This window comes from Vulpes vulpes, chromosome 14 (assembly GCF_048418805.1).
Source record: "Vulpes vulpes isolate BD-2025 chromosome 14, VulVul3, whole genome shotgun sequence".
Taxonomy (NCBI): Eukaryota; Metazoa; Chordata; class Mammalia; order Carnivora; family Canidae; genus Vulpes; species Vulpes vulpes.
This window is the reverse complement of record NC_132793.1, coordinates 80,201,835-80,216,781: the sequence shown is the minus strand read 5'-3', so window position 1 is coordinate 80,216,781 and position 14,947 is coordinate 80,201,835. Positions and strand designations below refer to the sequence as shown.

The 14,947-nt window shown below is 42.1% G+C and overlaps 1 protein-coding gene and 1 pseudogene across 8 annotated transcripts in view; one reads left to right on the top strand and one right to left on the bottom strand.

Annotated features, from left to right (window-relative positions):
• HERC2 (HECT and RLD domain containing E3 ubiquitin protein ligase 2) overlaps window positions 1–528 on the bottom strand; it is a 240,982-nt gene extending 240,454 nt beyond the window's left edge. For 3 of the 8 annotated variants that reach the window (XM_025982238.2, XM_025982239.2, XM_025982240.2), the window contains exons 1-2: window positions 406–528; window positions 176–215 (exon numbers count right to left, since the gene is read on the bottom strand). The gene's annotated coding sequence lies outside the window, so the exon portion shown is untranslated. Of the gene's footprint in view, window positions 1–175; window positions 385–405 lie in introns of those variants that run through there. The other 5 variants (XM_072737018.1, XM_025982241.2, XM_072737016.1 and 2 more) reach the window with 5 other exon arrangements.
• A 10,941-nt stretch (window positions 529–11,469) lies between these two features.
• On the top strand, window positions 11,470–12,896 carry LOC140595302 (elongation factor 1-alpha 1 pseudogene; annotated as a pseudogene).
• The last annotated feature ends 2,051 nt before the right edge of the window (window positions 12,897–14,947 follow it).

Sequence of the window (14,947 nt, the reverse complement as noted above, 5' to 3'; positions counted from 1 at the left end):
TACGGCCAGCACAGGTATGGCACCGGGACTCGCCGGGCGCCTGCACTGTGTGGGCGAGGCCCTCGCATGAACCGGCACGGGAGCCCCAGCCACAATGTCACCCCGTCCCTTCCACACACGGACGCCCACAGCCCGACAAGTGACAGTAGCCTGCATCTGCCGCTTTATCCCGTACCAGCAAGTGGTGCGTGAAACAAATTCACCCAAAGTCACATCTGCGGAAAAATCCAAAACAATAATGACTCCGAAATGGAAACACAGCCCGAGACGCGCGGCGCGGGCGATCCGCGCAGGCCCAGGTCCGGCGGCCGCACCAACGCCCGCCGCCCGCTGCTTGGCCGTGCTCGGGCTCCGACCCGCACCGCCCCACGGCTGGCCGCCCCCGCAATCCCCCGGCACGAGGACCTGACGCGAAGGCCCCGCCGCCTCCGGCGGGCGGCGCGCGGACAGAGCCTCGGAGCCGCCGCTGGGTCCGCCGCCGGCCCTGGGGATCCCGGTATCTCTCGCGACCCCAGGGGCGGACCGACACGGACTACCGCCCTGATGGCCAGCCAATCACAGCGAGGCTGCTCCACCGGGACAGCCAATGGGGAAGAGGATCCCTCTCGCCCTTCCTCCCTCCCCGCCTCCTTCCTTCAATCCGGCCCATCTTCCTCTGAGGGTTTCACCCCTCGCCGGCAGGGCCAACAGCAGGCGCTTAGGGGGCGGGACTTCCGCCGCCGCGGGCAGGGCCAACCGCAGGCGCGTGGGGGCGGAACTTCCGCCGCACGCAGGCGCTCCGGGTCGAGGTCCGCAGAGTGCTCGCGAAGCCCTGCGGGCGGGGTGGAGCGCGCGGAAGCTGCCGTGCTGGACCGGGAGCTCTCGGGGTGCGGTGGGCGTAGGTTCTGGTGACACCCGAGCCAAGCTGAGCCTCCTCCCGGATACCCCCTTGAAAGCTGCTAACAGCCTAAGTACAATTCCTGGCGCGGCTGGCAGCAGGGGCCTCAGAGGAGGAATCTACTTCTAGTACCACCCTAAAGCAAATCCTAAGGAACAAAACCACTAAAGTCATAGGACATAATGGAGTTAAACTAGAAATCAGTAAGAGCTCACAGGAGGCACCTGGGTAGCTCCGTGGATTAAGCCTCCGACTCCTGATCTCGGCTGATATCCTGATCTCATGGTGGGGAGTTCAGGCCCGGTATTGGGCTCCATGCTTCAAAAATAAAAAATAACAGGACTATCTCTAAACACTTGGAAATTAAGCAGTACACATCCAGGTAATTCACGGGTCGGAGAAGAAATCTCAAGGAAAATAGAACTATTTGAGTTGAACAAAAATAAAAATATAACGATTTATGGGATGCGACCAAAACAGTGATGAACGTGAAATTTATAACAACTGATTTTCTTCGAAAAGAAGAAAGGTCTAAAATCAAGGACCTTAGCTTCCATTTCAAGAAACTAGAAAAAGCAAAGCAATATACTTCCAAAGCAGGAAGAGAGAACAAATAATACAGGAGGAAAAATAAATGAAAATGGAAAAACAATAGAGAAAATCATTGAAACTAAAAGCTGGTAAAAAAAAAAAAAAGAAAGACAGAAAGAAAGAAAAGGAAGAGAAAGAAAGAAAGGAAGGAAGAGAAAGAAACTAAAAGCTGGTGCTTTGGGAAAAAAAAAATAGGAGTGCCTGGGTGGCTCAATGGTTAAGTATTGGCTATTGATTTGGCTCAGGTCACCATCTCAGGGTGAGGAGATAGAGCTGCCAGGGTCAGCAGGGATTCTCTCTCTTCCTCTCCTTCCATGGCTCCCCCTGCTCTGGCTCTCCCTCTAAAATAAATAAATCCTTGGGACGCCTGAGTGGCTCAGTGGTTAAGCTCTGCTTCCTGCTCAGGTTCTAATTCTGGGTTCCTGGGATCAAGTCCTCCATCTGGCTTCAGTCAGGCAGCCTGCTTCTCTCTCTCTCTCTCTGCCTGTGTCTCTACCTCTCGCTGTGTGTCTCTCATGAATAAATAAATAAAATCTTTTAAAAATAAAAGTAATTACTTTTTTAAAAAGATATTTGATAAGGCTGCCAAAAAAAGAAAGAGAGAGAGAGAGAGAAAAAAAAAAGACAGTTTACCAATATCAGGATTACCAGAGAAGATATCACTACAAACCCCACAGACTTAAGAAGGAGAGTAAGGGAGGGGCACCTGGCAGGCTCAGTCAGTAGAGCATGTGACTCTTGATCTCAGGGTTGTAAATTAAATCCCCACATTGGGTGTAGATATTAAAAACAAAGTCTGGGATCCCTGGGTAGCACAGCGGTTTGGCGCCTGCCTTTGGCCCACGGCGCGATCCTGGAGACCTGGGATCGAGTCCCACGTCGGGCTCCCGATGCATGGAGCCTGCTTCTCCCTCTGCCTGTGTCTCTGCCTCTCTCTCTCTCTCTGTGACTATCATAAATAAATAAAAATTTTTAAAAATTTAAAAAAAATAAAATAAATAAAAACAAAATCTTCAAAAGATAAGAGAATACTAGGAAAATTCTACACATACAAATTTGACAAATTTATATGAAATGGACTAATTCCACAACAGTAATACACTACCAAAACAAAATGGATAACCTGAACAGGATTATACCTACTTTAAAAATTGAATTTGCAGTTAAAAGCCTTCCAAAAAGGAAATTTCCAGAGCCAAATTGTTTCAGTGGTGAATTCTGGTTCTACCAGATATTTAATAACGAAATAGCACCAATTCTATATAAAGTCTCCCAGAAAATTGAAGAGGATTGAAATTTTTCATTCTATAACCACAGCATTACCCTAATAACAAAACCAGAAAAAGACATCGAGAGAAAAATGAAGATCAATATCCTTCATGAACATTATATATAAAAATTCTTAGCCCAGAAACACCTGGGTGGCTCAACAGATGAGAGTCTGCCTTTGGCTCAGGGTGTGATCCCAGGGTCTGGGACTGGGTCCCACATCCAGCACCTTGCAGGGAGCCTGCTTCTCCTCTGCCTATGTATCTGCTTGTCTTTGTGTGTCTCTCATGAATAAATAAATAAAATCTTTAAAAAAAATTCTTAGCCAAGTTTTTCCAAAGGATTCCAGCAAGATTGGAAAGAATAATACATTATAACTGGGGTTTATCCCAAGAATTCAAGATTGGTTTAAATTCAAAGTGAAGCATAATTCACCATGAGACCATCTCAATAGATGCAGAAAATGCTTTTGACAAAAATCAACATCTCATAAAAACTCAGCAAACTAAGAAGAGAAAGGAACCTGCTAATGGACATCTTATGAAAACCTGCATACAAGCCAGTCTTGGAAAAGAACAAAGTTGAAGGACTCCTATCTCCTGATAGAGAACTACAGAAAACAAACTGTGGTACTTCCGTAAGGATAGACATTTAGATCAATTGAATAAAACCCAGAACCCAGAAATAAACACTCATATATTTGGTCAATTGACTTCTGACAGGGTGCAAAGACCATTGATGGTGAAAGGATGGTCTTTTCAATAAATGGTGCTGGGAAAGCTGGATTTCCACATACAAAAGAATGAAGTTGGATGCTTACCTTTAACCATATATAAAAATTAACTCAAAATGCATCAAACTTAAATGGAAGACCTGCAAGTATAAAACTCTTAGAAAAATACATAGAGGGAAAGTTATATGACATTGGATTAGCAGTGATTTCTTAGATATGGCTGCAAAAGCACAGGCAATGACAACCCAAAAAAGATGAGTAAATTTAAAGCTTCATATATTCCTAAACTTAATTCTTTTTTTAAGATTTTATTTATTTATTCACGATATATATATATATATATATATATATATATAGAGAGAGAGAGAGAGAGAGAGAGAGAGAGAGAGGCAGAGACACAGGCAGAGGAAGAAGCAGGCTCCATGCAGGGAGCCCAACGCGGGACTTGATCCGGGGACTCCAGGGTCACGCCCTCGGCCAAAGGCAGGCACCAAACCTCTGAGCCACCCAGGGATTCCCCTAAACTTAATTCTTATCCCTAGACTTATCTTTATTTTTAGGTCCCTATTTCTTATCTATTCCTTAACCCTCACCCCTGAACCCTGTGGAATTTACAGGCATATTCTTATACTATGTTCTTATGTTCTAATGAAAACTTGCAGTCCCCTGAGGAAAGCATAGCTTATTACTCTTCCACATGCCTACATCTTAGGATGTGAAGCAGATTCCTGCCACTTTTAGACTATTATTGCTCCACTTCACTTAAAAACAAAACACAACTGAACTTCTTTAAGACACTTGATATCAGACTATACCACTCTCTGATCCTAATTGCAATAATCCACGGCACCACCCATCACTTTCTTTTTTTTTTTTTTTTTATTTTATTTATTTATGATAGTCACAGAGAGAGAGAGAGAGAGAGGCAGAGACATAGGCAGAGGGAGAAGCAGGCTCCATGCACCGGGAGCCCGACGTGGGATTCGATCCCGGGTCTCCAGGATCGCCCCCTAGGCCAAAGGCAGGCGCCAAACCGCTGCGCCACCCAGGGATCCCCCATCCATCACTTTCCATGTTCATTGAAGATTTAATAGGGTACTTAAATCTTCAATGAACATCCATCACTTTCCATGTTCATTGAAGATTTAAGTACCCTATTCATGACCTTTATACCACTGCTACTACTGGCCTGTTCTCAGGGCCTTTCCTACCACAGGAGCCACCCACTCAGTACCTCTGTCTCTCAGTTCCTCATGGCCTTATTTTTAACCATCATGCTTCCTGCTCCACCTGAGCACTCACCACCAGGATCTGTTCTGTTCATGAAATTACCTTGGAGAGTACAATTGTGAGCTGCTGACTCTGATCACTGCACCTTATCTCCTAGTTCACTTCCTCTAGTAGTTATGCAAACAAACTTCAACTCCTCTAGAAGTCTCGACTCACATCTTCACTTTCCTTTTTTGCCAAGGTCGATTTTGCAGCTCAGCATATGGCTTGGCCATAATCTGTAATCACTTATTCCTCTTTCTTTCCATTGTGCTGGCCTGCCAAACCTCAATGCTGGGTGAATCTACTCCACTCAGTATGTGGCTGAACTCCTGAGACACACAACTGCATATCTATGCCACAGACCTTCCCCTTCCCCTGGTGTTGCACAGCCATCTGATACCAAGGATACAACAGGCCTAAGGAAGAAAAGCCAGCCAGCTGGTGGCAACAAAGTAGAAGGATGAAGGTGGCCCTGGAGATTATACATGCATCATTGACCCAATCTTGTGTCCATCCACAAGATTATTGTTGTTAGGAGTAATTAATAAGCAGATATTATAACTGGGAACACTCTAGCTGATGAAACTATTCTCACCATTAAAATTGCCTCCATAACTATGTTTGTAGTTTTCTCCTTCCCTTCTGTTACTGTGGATAAAGCTTCCCATTGTCTTATGGGTAGACAATATTCTTAGTGCTCTTGGTCCACCCCTTCACCTATCAATGACGCCACTCAGGGGTTAGTCCCTGCCTTGCCTCCCCTCCACCCTTCCATCAATGTCTTCTCTGCTGCATGTGTTCTGTCAACTTATAAATATGCTGAGGATCCTGGCTTTAAAGACCTTCCTTTGAACTCCACATATCCTTTCCAGAAACCATCCATTTCTCTGGGTTTTTTATTTGTCAAATGATCTCTACTTCATCTCACTCTTACTTAAACCACCACAGCAAAGCTTTGTTCCTACCACTTCACCAGAATACTATTGCAGAGGTTACCAATGACTGTCATTTGGCCAAATTTCACATCATTCATCAGGCCTCACCACGTGTACACTCTCAGTAGTATGTTCACAGTTGCTCACAAACTTCATAAATGAGACATTTTCTTCACATTTTCCCAGTTTCCTCCTCTGTGACTGGAAATCCCTCATCAAGCTTATTTTCCTGATCTTGCCATATTGGAATGACTCAAGCTTATTCCTCAGCTCTCTTCTTTATCAACACTCCCCAGGTAGTAAGGGTCATCTAACTTATGGCTCTCAATATGCTAATAACTCCCAAGTTTGATATCTTGTATTAAATCTATGATGCAATGATGCCATTATTTTCTTTATCTTACTAAAAGGTGTCAAAAGAAGATGTCATAACTATGTCTCAACTACAACTTGTCTGATAGCCAATGATAATGGGATGTAACCAGATTTTAGAGATGATAGTATATAGAAAATGTGTATCTCAGAATTGAGGACATAAGATATATAGATCTCCAGTTCTAAATTCCATAGTCCTATATCCAATAACCCACTTGGAAGAATATCTCAAACTTAATAGGTCCAAAGCCAAATGTAGAATCTCCCTTGTACATCCCCTATTCCTCTCAGTAAATAGACCACCATTTACCCAGTTACTCAGGCCAAAAACATTATAATCATCCTTGACTCCTTTCTTTCTCTCACATTGAACATCCGATTCAAAAATAAACCTCATTGGCTCTATCTTGAATTAGACTACTCCCCATCACCTCTTCAATAATGTGAACCAAAGTATCTTCATCTCTCACCTGGGCCCATACAGGAGCCTTCTAACTGCACCCTCTGCTTCCATTACTGTGCCCTATCATCCATTCTCCACCCAGCAGCCAGTATTATACTTTTCAAATATGTTTCAGCTTCTCTCTCTCACTGATGAAAACCCTGCACTAGTTTCTCATCATACATCAAATAATATCCAAGGTGAGGCCTGATCTACTCCTGGCTCCTTCTTTGTTTTCATTTACTTCCACTTTCCTCTTCACCCAATTCACTTCAAATACATGGGTTTCCTTGCTACTTCTCCGATATGCCAAACATGTTTCTGTCTCAGGACATTTGCACTTGCTATTCTTTTTTCTTGGAATGATCTTTCTCCATAAATTTATCTGGCTTTAATCTATTTGTACATGACTCAAAGGCCCACCACTATTTGCCTAACCCCATGCCCCAACTCCTGATCCCTAAGAGAGAAAATCTCCTTGGCTATTCCCAGGACACCGAAGGTCTCTCTCTTGTGAGAAAAGTGTCCATCATTGGGTTAGTCACCAGAGCCAGGAAGAGAGTCATGTAATACAAAACATCTACTTGGACCCAGTCCTTCAGCAGAAGCTATAGGTTTGATGCATTCTCAAATAAAATGTATTAGTGTCTCAAATAAAAGACACTTTTATCTGTTAAAATTTGCTTATCTCTATTAATAGAGTCTAAGGCAAAGCCAGAACTGACTGATCGGGTTTGCAATGATTAAGAGGAAAAGCTTTGTAGTCAAAATGTGTGTGTCAAATCTTGTTTCTGAACTTACTAGCTTTGTGAGTTTTGCTAAGTTATTTAGCCTTATTCTAAAATGAAGACATTAAAGGTATTTACCTCATACAGCTACCTCAAAGATTGAGGCAATTGATGCAACATACTTAGTACAGTGCCTAGTAACATCTTAATATAGGTTATCATTATCATCATCATTCTCCTTGGCCTCATCCTAGCTGCAGTTATACCTAGGATTATCCAGAGCCTAAGGAGATCCCAAACTCCAAGACTTATCTCTAAGGGAAAGACTAGAGGAAAGAAGATATTCTTATCCCACCATCTCACCAAAAGATTCCTCTGTAAGCTGTAGTCATAAAGACATGGATTGAATTCTGAGTTTGATATTTCCTATGTAAGCTTGTAGAAATCTTTTAACCTCACTTTCTTTGTCTATGGAGTAAGGATATCACTGCTTACCTCCTGGACTGTTCATCCAGTTGGGAAAAATGTATGGTAGGTGGCAGGCAAAAAGTAATTTGTTCAATAACCAGTAATAGTGCCAACAATAGTTCCCCTTCCTTCCAGACACATGGGAAGATTGTTATTTCCTCTTGAAGTAAGGTGGTATCAGTGGTTGTGGATAGAAGTGATATGTATCATTTCCAGACCAAAGCAGTAAGTTGCTACTGTGAAACCTTCTAACATTCTCTTCTTTATGACAATCATGGGAGCAGGTGTTGAATTTGAGCCTCCATCAACCTGAGTGCCTCAGTGTTTGTAAGAGCAGAGGTCTTACCACCAACCTATATTTGACATATAGCATGACCAAGAACTAAACCTTATTTTAGTCATTAATATTCAAGAGTTATTTGGGGTTTTTTTAAGATTTTATTTATTTATTCATGAGAGACGGAGAGAGAGAGAGGGAGAGACACAGGCAGAGGGAAAAGCAGACTCCATGCAGGGAGCCGGATGTGGGACTCGATCCCGGGATGCCAGGACCACGCCCTGGACCAAAGGCAGGCGCTAGACTGCTGGGCCATCCAGGGATCCCCCTCAAGAGTTTTTTGTTACTGCAGCATATTTCTACCTATTCTGATGATATGCTTTCCAGAACAAGCCTCATAATAAATGTAGAAATAATGATATGTTTAAGGAATCATTGTTTGGTAAATTCTAATAACATTGATTCAGGCAACTCCTGCTAAACCATTAGGTAAATGGTTGATGAGGAACTAGGAACTACAGCAACACCATCCAGATGGTTTTCTTGCCACAAGGGGAAAGCCTTAATTGTCCTGACTGACATCATCCTAATTTCAGTGGCCACTCTTAGCACAACTTAGAAGAGTTAACCAGATATTTTGGGTCTTCTGACACAATATTAAGTAAACAATATCACCATGATACATTTTAGTTTTTTAAAAAGTGCTTTCATTAAGCTAAATCCTTAGGTCCTTATAACCTTTGAGTTATTAGAAACAAGAAACAGAAGAACATGCTAAAGTCATCAAAAGAAAAGAATCTGACCTAGTCTCATTTACAAGTCAATGGTGTGAAGAAAGAGTCTCAGATAAAAAGAGAATTAAGAGGTAAGCAATTTAAGAGACCAAATATAAATGCAGATTCCTGGCTTGGATACTTTTGACAATTTTTCAAGGCTGCTTGGAAGACAATGAGAAAAATCTGAATAAAATCTGGATTTTAAATTATGTGAATATATATAGATACTGAATAGGTGGCTATCACTGATGGGGAAAACACAAGTTGCAAAACAGAATTATAGGAGGAGATGTTTTAGCAAAAGAGTATATGTATGTATATGTGCATGCATAGAAAAAGATCTGGAAATGTATGTTCTAAGGAATTAATACTGATAAACTTTGGGCAGTGGGAAATGATATTATTATTCCCTTAGTTATGCTTGTCTGTGTTTTCTAATTCTCTAAACATACAAAAATAAAATTATAATCCTAAAAATAAATAAAACTTCAGAACAAAAAATGGAGTGTAAACATTTATGTTAGTTACCTAGAAAAATTTGATTAGTGGAAATATGACAGAATAGATTTTTTGAGGAAAAGAAAACACTACCACTATAAACATCTAGACATATGGAAATATAGCCAAGTTAAAAGATCTCAAGAATATTTCTAGGATCAAATGCAAATAGAAATGAGAGCTAAAGCAATGATAGAGTGAAAAAGTGTTTGTGACATAAAAGTCATTGCCCATATTTGAAATCTAGATACCTGGGAACCCAAATTTGAGAGATAAGACTTAGAGCACAGAGAATAATTGCTTATGCTGGGAGCCTAAGTCTAGGACCAACAAGCAGAGAAGACAAGGCTGTGTACTTTGGAGAAGTTATAGATGCCTGAGATCTACCAAGGACAGGAAATGTGGTCTTGTTGCCCATGGAGTAGAGGCTCATTCTTAGAATTAAGAGGCCAGGGATGCAACAAGCAGAAGAGACAGGACCTTGACACCTGAGTGGTAGGTAACCCTATTTGGAACCTAGACATATAGGATCCTTTTCACCTGAACCTAAATAACTTGATTCAAACAAGCAGTAGAGATAGCTATAATGCCCTGGTAATAGTTGTCCGTAGTTGGAACAAGGACATGAGATCCAACCAAGGGAGGAAACATAACCTTTGTGTGTGGGGGTATTAGACAGAACCTGGGGACTGGTTTTCAATAAGCAGAGAAGCAAGGCCTTAGAAAGACTTTGATCCAATAACCAGAGGAGAAAAGGTCTCAGTGCCCTGAAAATAGGTGCACATACTTGGAACCTCAGCTCATAAAATCAAACAAGCAGTGGAGACAAAGACTCAGAGCCCTACGAAGTAGTGGTCAACCCCCAGAATAAATACTAGGAGTCCAAAAGGTAGAGGGGTCTATGCATTAGTGCTGGGGTATTTTCCCATAATCAGAACCTGAGATCCAACAAGCAGAGAAGAAAACTTTGTGTCCTAGGTGTACTTGCAACCTCTCAGATTCTAAAGACCTGAGGTTCACAAAGCAGAATCTATCAGACTTCCTTGCCTGGGGAGAAGTTGCCACTATTGAAAACATACGGACCTGGAATCCAGCAAGGAGAGGACACATGTGAGTAGTTGTCCATACTTACCTGAGAAATCCACAGTGTGACAAACAAAGGAGATAGCTTTATATCCTTGAAAGAGTTTTCTAAATCATAGAAATGAGATCCATCAAGGGGAAGAGGCTTTGATGCCCTAGGAATAGGTTCTTACACTTAGGAAGTAGAACTTAGAGATCTGTTGTTAGAGTCCAAAAACCAGAGGAACTTATGCCTCTGTACCTAGAGATTATTTGCTCATAATCAGAACTTAAAGATATGATATTTGACATGCAGAGGAAAATATATCTAGTGCCCTAAGAGCATATAATAATTTTTGCAATCCAGAGACCTGGAGTCCAACAAGTGGGGGACACAAAAATGTTGTGCCTTGAGTTCTGCTGCTTCCTAAAAACCGGAACCATAAAGTACGGAGACGAGCTTCTATGCCTTGGAAGATATATGCACTCAAAACTTAGAGACCTGGAAAACAAAGAGCAAAGGATGCAACTTTATGGTGCTATAGAAATAGTTCTTCATAGTCTGAACTTAGATACCAGGATTCCAACAAGCAGAGGAGATGTGGTCTTGGCACATAAATATTCAGAATCCATCAAGCAAAGGAAGTGAGGTCTTGATGCACTGAGTGTAGTTGCCCATGTTCAGGACATGGTTACCTGGAATCCCATAAACTGAGGAGGAAAAGTATAGTGTCCTCAAAGTAATTGCCCATATCCAGAACCTAGAGACCTGGGATCCAATTAGGAGAAGAAAACACACTTTCATGCCTTAGACATGGTTTCTCTTTTTCTAATTCTGGAGACTTTGCACCCAACAAGCATATATTTGTTAAGTTTTAATGTTTGGTGATTAGTGGCTCATATTCAGAAGCTAGAAGCTCATTTTTAACAAAGATTTGACCAGGTCTTGGTGCCCCAGGAGTATTTTCCCAAACTTGAATAGAGACCTGGGATGAAACACGAAGGACACAGGCCTTGTTGCTCAAAATTGGTTTCTAGACACCAGAGATCCAACGAGCAGAATAGAATAGGCCTTGTTAAGCTAAAAGTAGTAACCCATAGTAGGAGTCTAAAGCCCTCCTTTTTTCGCAATGGGTTTGCTGCCAGAACACAGGTGTTGTGAAAACCACCACTAAACCTAAACCAAAATGGGAAAGGAAAAGACTCACATCAACATCGTCATCATTGGACACATAGATTCGGGCAAGTCTACCACTACTGGCCTTCTGATCTACAAATGTGGTGGGATTGACAAAAAAACTATCGAAAAATTGAGAAGGAGGCTGCTGAGATGGGAAAAGGCTCCTTCAAGTATGCCTGGGTCTTGGATAAACTGATAGCTGAATGTGAACGTGGTATCACCATTGATATCTCCCTGTGGAAATTCGAGACCAGCAAGTATTTTGTGACCATCATTGATGCCCCAGGACACAGAGACTTTATCAAAAACATGATTACAGGCACATCTCAGGTTGACTGTGCTGTCTGATTGTTGCTGCTGGTGTTGGTGAATTTGAAGCAGGTATCTCCAAGAATGAGCAGACCCATGAGCATGCCCTTCTGGCTTATGGGCGTGAAACAACTAATTGTTGGTGTTAACAAAATGGATTCCACTATAGCCAAAAGAGACACGAGGAAATCGTCAAGGAAGTCAGCACCTACATTAAGAAAATTGGCTACAACCCCAACACAGTAGCATTTGTGCCAATTTCTGGTTGGAATGGTGCAACATGCTGGAGCCAAGTGCTAACATGCCTTGGTTCAAGGGATGGAAAGTCACCCGTAAAGATGGGAATGCCAGTGGAACCACACTGCTTGAAGCTCTGGATTGCATTTTGCCACCAACTTGTCCAGCTGACAAGCCCTTGCATCTGCCTCTCCAGGACATCTACAAAAAGCCCTTGCATCTACCTGGTATTGGTACTGTCCCAGTGGGTAGAGTGGAGACTGGTGTTCTTAAGCCTGGCATGGTGATCACCTTTGCTCCAATGTTACAACTGAAGTAAAGACTGTTGAAATTCATCATGAAGCTTTGAGTGAGGCTCTTCCTGAGGACAACGCGGGCTTCAATGTCAAGAACATATCTATCAAAGATGTTCGTCATGGCAATGTGGCTGGTGACAGCAAAAATGACCCACCCACCAATGGAAGCAGCTGGCTTCATGGCTCAGGTGATTATCCTGAACCATCCAGGCCAAATCAGTGCTGGATATGCACCTGTGCTGGATTGTCACACAGCTCACATTGCTTGCAAGTTTGCTGAGCTGAAGAAGATAGATGGTCATTCTGGAAAAAACCTGGAAGGTGGTCCCAAGTTCTTGAAATCTGGGGATGCTGCCATTGTTGATATGGTTCCTGGCAAACCTATGTATGTTGAGAGCTTCTCTGACTATCCTCTTCTGGGCCATTTTGCTGTTTGTGACATGAAACAGACAGTTGCTGTGGGTGTCATCAAAGCAGTGGACAAGAAGGCAGCTGGAGCTGGCAAAGTCACCAAGTCTGCCCAGAAAGCTCAGAAGGCTAAATGAATATTATCCCCAATACCTGCCACCCCAGTCTGGTCTCAGAACTGTTTGTGTCAATTGGCCATTTAAGTTTAATAGTAAAAGACTGGTTAATGATAATAATGCATCATAAAACCTTCAGAAGGAAAGGAGAATGTTTTGTGGACCATTTGTTGTGTGTGTGTGTGTGTGTGTGTGTGTGTGTGGCGGTTTTAAGTTATTAGTTTTTAAAATCAGTACTTTTTAATAGAAACTTTACCAAAAATCTGTCACAGAATTTTGAGACCCATTAAAACAAAAGTTTAATGAGAGAGAGAGAGGGAAAAAAAAAAGAATCTAAAGTCCTGCTATACAAATATACACAAGGCCTTAGTCTCAAATTATGGCCAGTATTTTTAACCCAGAGGCCTAAGATCCAACAAGCAGAGGAAATCAGGTCTTTGCATGCTGGGATTTGTACCTCTACTGTGAACCTAGACTTTGGTACCTATAAGAGAGGAAGTCAGCCCTGGGTACCCTGTGAGTAGCTGTCTATACTTCGAACCTACAGACGTTGGATCCACAAATATATAGGAAAAGTTCTGGGTGCCTAGGAAGTATGTTCTCATAGTTGAATCCTAGACATTTTGTTTTATGCTGGTCTCAGCTAAGGAATTCTTGGGCGACTCACCTGGGCCCATATTACTTGTGGCAGCCCCCACAGACATTTCTCCAACTGCAGCCAATATTGTGGCTGGACAGATGCTTGTGGTTTTTAAAATGATTGCAAAACACTCTTCGGCAACAAGAATCAGGGAACTTTATAAAAACAAGGTTTATTACTCACAGGTCCTGGAGTGTACACTGCATGCTCAGGGCTTCATAGTGAGGTCACAGATAAAGAGAGAGAGATAAAGTATGAGCCAACCTGGGGTACTAACTTTATTGGATTGAGGGTGGGGTGCCTAGGGTTTCACAAGTTCACTATTGGTAAATTTACAACATAAGAGCAGGAATTAAAACATGGGGGAGGAAAAGCACGGTCCCTCAGTCAGTTTTCTAGGTCACTATGAGCTTCTTAAAAGGGAAACATCATGAGTAGGACAGCCTGGCTCTTTATCTAGTTTTATAGCTGGTACTGTGTCACATAGCTGGCAATATATTTATATAAGATGTATATCTTTGAAATGGATGCCTTAGCAGTTAAGAGCTTAATGTCCGGCACTTACAAAAAAAATAATAATTGTCAGGCACTTACACTACACATCTGGGACCTAACAAGCAGCAGAAACAAGCTTTAAAGCCCTGGAAGTAGGTATACTTATTAGAAAACTAGAGGTATTTAATCCAACAAGCAGTGCCTTGCTGACCTGGAAGCCATTTCCCATATTCAGAACCAAGACTTGGGATCCAATAAGCAGAGGAGACAAGGAGTTAGTTATACTTGCAACAGAAAGAACTGTTGTATAACAAAGAGAAGGGACAAGACCTTGGTCCCATAACTAGTCTCTCTTGTGTCTAACAGTTATAGGAAATGAGGTCTTAGTGCCCTCAGGTGTTAGTACCCATAATTGAATCTTACCAATTTGGGATCTAACAAACTGTGGAGACATGGCTTTGGAACTCTTGAAAGAGATGTACATACTCAGAAATTAGAGGTGTATAAGCCAATAAACAGGGAACAAGACCTAACTGTAGTGAAAGTTGTTGTCCATACTTGGAACCTAGAGATCTGAGATGTAAAGAAGTAAAAAGGGAAAGGCCTGTTGTTCCCAGGAGTGGCTCCACTTGTTTATGTTCTAGGGACCTTTGAGTAAGAAAGCAGTGAGGAAAAGTCCAGAGCAACTAGAAGTACTTGCCCATTCTCACAACATATATATTAGATTTCTACCAAACAGAGGATTTAATGTCTTGATATCCTGGATAGTTGCCCATCCTCAGAATCTACGCATTCTGGATCTAACACAAAGAGGAGATAAAGCTTTCTTGCCTTAATACTTGTCCAAAATTGATCCTAGACACAGAAGAGTAAAAAGAATAAAAGAAACCCTCCATGTTTGCTATAGATTAAATACTGATGTCTCTCCCAAATTCATATGTTGAAAGTAATTCAATCTCTAGG